Source organism: Apium graveolens, chromosome 10 (assembly GCF_009905375.1).
Source record: "Apium graveolens cultivar Ventura chromosome 10, ASM990537v1, whole genome shotgun sequence".
Classification (NCBI taxonomy): domain Eukaryota; kingdom Viridiplantae; phylum Streptophyta; class Magnoliopsida; order Apiales; family Apiaceae; genus Apium; species Apium graveolens.
In genome coordinates, this window is record NC_133656.1 from 25,584,380 (window position 1) to 25,591,620 (window position 7,241).

Consider the following 7,241-nt stretch of genomic DNA (forward strand, 5'->3'; position numbering starts at 1 on the left):
ATAACCATGAGATTATTTATGTGGCTTCATGCATCTTAAAGTTTTGTGAATCAAAATTTATATTCAAACTATTGTGTTTGGTAATCTCACTAAAATTTCCAATATAAGACGGGTGCACATGCCACATTACTGAATGCACGCATACAACTATGTTCATACTATGAAGCACATACCTCTTTCTTTTCAGATGAGTGTGACGCGCCTTTCTTTCCCTTACCTTTTTCTGCCGAGATTGTCTTGCCTTTAATTCCCTTCTCTGCCTCAAGCAAGATCATACAGGTGTACTCAGAAATCACCGAGTTCTGCACGCTACTTTGGCTATTTAGAAGTGGAATATAAAAAATATACAATGAGAAAAAAGGAGCAGCTGATACAGAAATTACAGATTATTAAACTGATTATTAAGGCACATTTATCATGTAAAAGTATAGTTAATGTTGTTATCCTGTAAAAGTATAGTTATGGTGGTTGCATCAGAGTGTGGACTCATTCCCATTACTTTTTCAGGCTCACAACAGATAGGATAGTAATTTACTCGCATAGATATTTGCATTTCCTTGTGTAGTTCAGGAATATCATTACTGTCCATCCCCATTATCAAGGATAAGGAACCAAAGAGTCTTCTGCTAACATTTCCAATTTCAACAGAGTATGCTTCAACAACCCCTCTGCATATATAACATTTCAACTTAAAAGTATTGTAAATTATTATTATAGGGAAAATATGGAAATGTTGAAATAGTAGCGTGGTGGATACAAGAACATACTAGAGTTCTGCTGGTTTGTTTGGCCATAACTTAAGCTTCCTATCCTGGACTAGGAAGAGCCGAAATATTAGTGAATCTGACCAGTCAACCGTCTAATCCTCAGTGACAGGGTAAAGTCTACCATAACCTTCTATAGCCAGTGGATCAAATGGGTATCTCATCTTATCTTCTAGAGGAAGTTTGAAGAACTCAGATGCAGCGGTCTTCATATCTTCTAGTACTCCTTCGTCAATTCCATGATTGATCACCTAGAAAGAAGACCAGGTTTAAAACACACAACTAACAGTAGAACAAGGTTTAGGCATCAATAAGCAGCAAAACATATGTTACCAAAAAGAAGCCCCAGTACATGCATGCCTCATCAAGTTTCTTGAGCTCTTCCTCTTGGCCTTCTGAAAGCAATTCCATGTCGATGACCGGGACTTGTGCAGAAAGAAGTGGGAGTTCCATATCTTTGGATACATCTTTTTCAGTTAAAATATATCTTTTTGGGATGAATGAAGGGTCCATTTTCACTATCTCTTCAACACAATCAATCCCTTTGACTATTTGATTATCAGTTGTGGCCGTCTCCAGTTAGAGAGTTTTGTAAGACCTATCGTGTTCTATTGTTGTATTAGTCTGTAGGCCAAATAGAAAGGCGGGTTAAGTCTGATTATTTATTTTCCACTTGCATATTAGGAAATGCTTAGTGGCCAAAAATCAACAGCCGTTAGTAGTTTGTTGTGAGACTTGATGCATATTTCTAAAGATGTTAATTGAGGAGCAGGTATGTAGATTCTGACTTCTGATATTGATATTCGACAACCAAGATTTAACTAACCATGTATATTGTCATTTTTAAAGAATACAAGGTAGCATAACTATTATAACTGCAGAGCATATGTACTAGAAACAAACACAATAATATATTTTTTTAGAAAAAATAAAAGTAGCAGAGCATCAAGAATAACCTCAAACTTGCTGCATAGCAACAATGGTTCTTCATCCGACTTTATCCCAAAATTTTATCCCTAACAAAAAAAGAAATAAAGGAATAATAAGATTTTATATATTGCTCCCATCCTTATCATAATGCGTATTCACTATTTCATCAATCTCGTGAAATACAGTAGCCTTAATTTTCCCTTCTTCAACAAGCACCTTTATTGAAATCTATGCAATCCACAAGTGCACTCAATCTTGAGTGAGTACAAAAAACACAGAGTCTAAATATGACACTAACATAAATGGGAACAAATAAAGCATATTATTAAGCTAAAGATGGTTGAGACATTTCATCAAACAGATTATACCTAATTAATTTATATAACAACCTTACTGAATAGTTGCACAAAACTCTAAATGAAATTAGGGACATTCATCAAAAATCAATAACATTACATTTCAACATGAAAATCAAACAAAATAATCAAAAAAATACAAAACATAAACAAAAATCAGCCACTTGAAGATTAAAAATAAAAGCAAAAGTGGGTAATACCTGAATCTGAAACCCCTAAATGCAAAGCCTAAAGAGAAGAAGACGTAAAACAAAGATATAGATCGATTAGTTGCGGTTCAAGTGTTACGACCGGCATTTTATGTAATATTATTTATGGATTTGGTATAATATTAAAGTCAAATGAAAATATATTCAATAATTGTACGCTAGTGTGAGTGAAAATTTCTGCATTATAAATTTGCTTTGTGTAGTATATGATTTTTCAAAGCAAGAGTTTATTTAATTTCTTTATTTTTGATATATAAGGAATATTCTAAGCTTTGGAAAATTTTTCTTTTAAAAGGTATTTTGTTCACAAATTTTGAAAATGATTTTATAAAGTCTCTAAAAATCCAAATTATTTTATGATATAAATTTTATAATTTTTGAGCTTATATTTTATTTTATAAAAATAAATCATTATAAATTTTAGTTGTCATATTTAGCAAATTACAAGAAAGCCCTTGCATGCAAACTACCCTCTTATTCTTTTCAAGGACAAAGAGGACAATTCCAACCCCACTAACTCTTATTTTTCTAGCCAATTTCCTTCTTTACCCTTGCATGCAAAATGCACCAAGTATAAGTGGAGGGATAGACTTGTCAATTCTCCTTTCCACTCAAATTTTGTCAAATCAAATACCATAAAAACAAGCAAATGTCATGATCATTCTCATACTCCACCCACACCTCACTCACTCCTCCCTCCCCTTCTCCCTCCTCTCGGCCCTCCCTCCCCCTCACTCTCGGCCTTTAGCCGAGAACCACCCCTCCCCATTTTTCTTCATTTCTCCACCAAGCTTCTACTCTTTATACAAGTAAATGTTATCTCCCATACCATGATCATTCATATTTCAAAGAGTTTTGAGTAAAGGTTGCATGTAAAGGTTTTAGTGAAACTCAAAATACAATCTTGATTCTTATGGATTTAAGGTTGTTTTTGAGAGGACTACAATGAATGGATAAGTGACAAGTCCTGAGAAGGAAACTCTTGATGATTTAATGGCCATTTCCATCCATTTCATTCGGCCATGACCATATGGGAGCCGAATGAATGGTCCTTGAAATCATTCTTGTTATTTTGATCAATTTTTGCATGTTTATCTGATAATGACTTGAATTTTGTGGTGAAAATTTGATAAAACTCCTTGCATGCTAAGTGATCATCTAGGTATACCTTATGCTAGGCTTGCATGTCAATTTTAAGATGGAATATATGTAGAAAATGTGTTGTTTTGGTTTGAAAAACCCGAAGGCATGCATGCATGAGGATTTCTCTTAGAATGTTGTAAGATTTTGATCATTTGAAAAGATTTTGTTAGAGAGCCTTAATTTCAGTAGGTATAATGTGTTAATATTGATTTATGCTTCTTGTTGCATGGTAATAATCCGTGATTATCTTTTATAAAAATTCATACCTTGTTGTTTCAAAAGCATGAAGATTTATGATTTGTGAAGTGTAGATTCTCTTGTTTTGCCATAATTTTACCTTAGGTAAGGATGATCTCACCCAAGGTTATTTTGAGAATAAGGGAGTTAGTTCAGTACATTACCATGTTTAAGTCTTGGTTTGAGTATTGGGTTGTTGGTAGTTGAGTTTGTCAAGTCAAAACCTTGGAGAAATGAGAGTTATAGTTTCTGCAGAAAATAAGTTTAGTACCCTGAGGTTTAGAGTGAGTTTTGACCATGTCATTGGTGTGAACTTTGAGGCCCAAGCCACCAGAAGTTAGTATTGTGAGTATATAAAAGGTTTTAGGAGTTGGTTGGAGGTTTGCATGTCATTTGGTTAGGTGCACAAGTAGAATAACAAAATCTGTCCAGCAGGGGACAGTTTTGTTGCAACTTAGAAATAGGGAGATTTGACCATGTCATGGGTAGGCCCTCATTAGGCCCTATTGGGCCTTAGTTAGAGGGAGTGTCAGAGAAGTTTTTCCAACCATATTTCATAGGATCTGAGTTAGAACCATGTGTCACAAGTTAATTCAAGTCAGGACATTTTCTGCCCAGAAAAATAGGGGAACCTTAGACTTTTAGCTTAGGCCCAAGAAGGCCCAAGCCAGGCCCTTGAGCCACATCAAGTTTGTGAGATGCCCTTAGGTCAGGAGAGTCTTGTGTAAAAGTTTCGAAGGAAAACATGTAGTTTAAGAGTGCCTAATGCACTCAAGAAACTATAGTTGTCATTCTGAAATTTGCACCAGTGAGCACTATCACTTATCACAGAGTTTTAGAACACTTAGAAGTGAGTATTACGTCGACCACCATAGTTGTAAGATAGTATAAGGTCAGTAGAGCAAACGGCACAAGTGAGGGTCAATAGGTTTTGGATAATTTAGGAAAGGCACATCGAGTTAGGAAGCCAAAATTTGAAGACTTTGTCTAGTTTAGCGACCAAGTGACTTAAGTTGTGAGTCGAGATCATCCAAGCCTAGTGTTGCATTATGGTGTTATTTGGTATTAATATACGATATGTGATTATGTGGCTATATGTGTACATTTGAAATATAAAGGTGGATATAAATTAGGTGCGTATAGGCCTAAGTGCCATCCATGTTTAATTTCGGGTTGTAAATAGGTTAAGATGGTAAGAATATATTATAATGAGGATTATTATTATTTATGTAGGATCTCGAGATGAGGGAAAACTTGCCATAAAATTCGAGTGAAGCTCCAGTTGCTCCTACCAGTCAGACCAGACCAGCCTATCTCAAGGCAAGTGATTCAACTTGACCTTCGTATTTACTATAAACAGTTCATATATATCGATGCAATTATCCTGAGTCATTTTGATATGTTTAAATCAAGCGTATCTTTCGTTTATCTTTGAATTATATAGAAATGCCATGAACCCTCGAGTATGTAATGCAAGTAGTTCAAAAGTCTTTTCATGATAGTTAAATGCCATGATAAAATGAAGAGTTGTTATATTACTTGATTGATCCTCTTGATTAACATGCTGATGATTCCTAAGTATTGATATCTCATCCTGATACTTGAACCCCTATAGAACCTTACCTTGAACTCTGATAGTCAGAAACTTACCAACATGATTCCTCATTGATTGATACCCTCTTTCCTATTCTAAAGCTTGACAATTCTGATATATATATACATCCTGAGCTAGAGATCATTACCTTAACATCCATAGTATTCATGAAGCTTATCTTCTTAATGATCCAACACTTGTACCTTGACGAGAAACCATTGCTTTAAGCCCAGTTTGGCATTACCCCTTCATATTATCCATTAGTCTCACCATATTTTCCTGTCCAGGTTCTGACATATGAAAAACTTTTGGTTACCCTAATAGAGTAAAGTTTTGTGAATCATGGCCCTGAGATTTAGTACCATATTTCCCATGTTTCGAGTTGATCTATAATCCCTTAATAAAAATATTTACTGTTAAAAGAGATTTTGTTACAATTCGGCATCAGCTTTTGAAATAAATAAAATGTGGGTTTTCAGTCCCAAAGGGGGATAAATGTTTTCTTGAATAGTGGATCTGGACTGAGACGCGAGTCCTTTCCACACTTATATTAGGCTTAAAAGTTGCCTAGGGATTCCCGTTAAAGTTTTAGAACCCAGCGAGGTTCGGGATTACTTCGCGGCTGATCACCGGCTGTAATCCGTAGCGTCATAAAATGATTTTGATTAAGACATGATTTTAAAATTGTTTTGATGCAAGTAAAATGATGCCATCTCACATAGTTTTATCTCTCGTTATCATTAGTTATGTCTTCCCATTGTCATTCTTAAAAGTATATCTCAATTTATGTTTTGTGTCGTACTGTTAGCACTTGTTGAGCATTTGGCTCACTTCTTGCTTTACCCTGATATTATAGCTAGCAGCTATGGTTAGATTCAAGCAGACTGCCCGTAAGACCTGTGATGCTGATGCTTATGTTCGAGCTCAGGTAGAATAAGTAATAATAGTTGTGTGAGGACTCGGTATTTGTAATCAGATGTAATAGTTGGTAGTGTTGGGCTGTTCCAAACCCTAAACTGTAAGATCTTGGAGTTGGTTGTGTGTTCTTCATTAAAATGATGTAATAGCTATATTTATTTTGCTGTTTAAGTTGGGGGTGTGACAGGTTTTGGTATCAGAGCTACGGTTTGGAGTCCCTGGACAGCCCAAATAGGTTATAGGATTTGTGTGTAGGTTATAGATATTATGCGAGAGAGTAGGTTAAGTAAATTATTATTAATTAATACTCCTCTTATTGGTTGTCAGCAAAGGGCGCATTCCTCGTCATCCTCTGGGTCGGACGACACTATTGCTTTTTCCGTGTATGCTGAGTTGAGGCGCGAGTTCGACATGCTTCAGGGCAAGTATGACCGACTGATAGACCGACTGAAGAATGTGTATCCGGACAGCCGAAACTACGAAGGGAAGCCCAAGGAGCATATGACTGCTAGACTTGAGACCTTGGTTCAGTACGTCAACACTAAGCTTGAGGAGATGCCAGCGCACCGGGACCGCACCAGCCAGTATGTCATTCAGATGGTGGCGGATGAGCTCCAGAGCATTGTGAAGACGCTTCAAGAGGAAAAGCCTACCAAGCCCCGTTCGGATGGAGTGGAGCCTTAGTTCTTTCCATTTACCTTTCATGTTGTTGTACTACCAGACTCTATGGAATCCCCAGTTGTTTCCGTTTTTCCTTTAAATAAGCCTGTTATTCCTAGAAACAGACTATGTCCCAATCCTATGTACTGTGACCTTTAAAATTTTAATAATTATGTGTTATTGTTCCATTTGCTCTCAACTGTTATTTTATGTTTTTATCATCATATCTGCTTAATTTGGAAACTTGACCCCATATGTAAATGAGAATGCCATGCGATACCCTCGAATCATTTTATCATTCATATCTGTTTTGACACAACTCTTATTTCAGGATCATGCCTCCCAAAAAGAAGAACCCAACAACCACCTCCACCACAGACCCCAAATATTCTTCGACTACTGGAAACCTTGCAACAGCAAACCAATGCTA

The 7,241-nt window shown here is 36.1% G+C and overlaps 1 long non-coding RNA gene across 1 annotated transcript; it reads right to left on the reverse strand.

Moving 5' to 3' along the window:
- Positions 1–392: 392 nt before the first annotated feature.
- On the reverse strand, positions 393–1,286 carry LOC141689521 (uncharacterized). The gene is made up of 3 exons (XR_012562414.1): positions 1,098–1,286; positions 768–1,015; positions 393–668 (listed from the first exon to the last, which is right to left on the reverse strand). It is a non-coding gene; the product is annotated as an uncharacterized LOC141689521 (long non-coding RNA).
- Between the last annotated feature and the right edge of the window lie 5,955 nt (positions 1,287–7,241).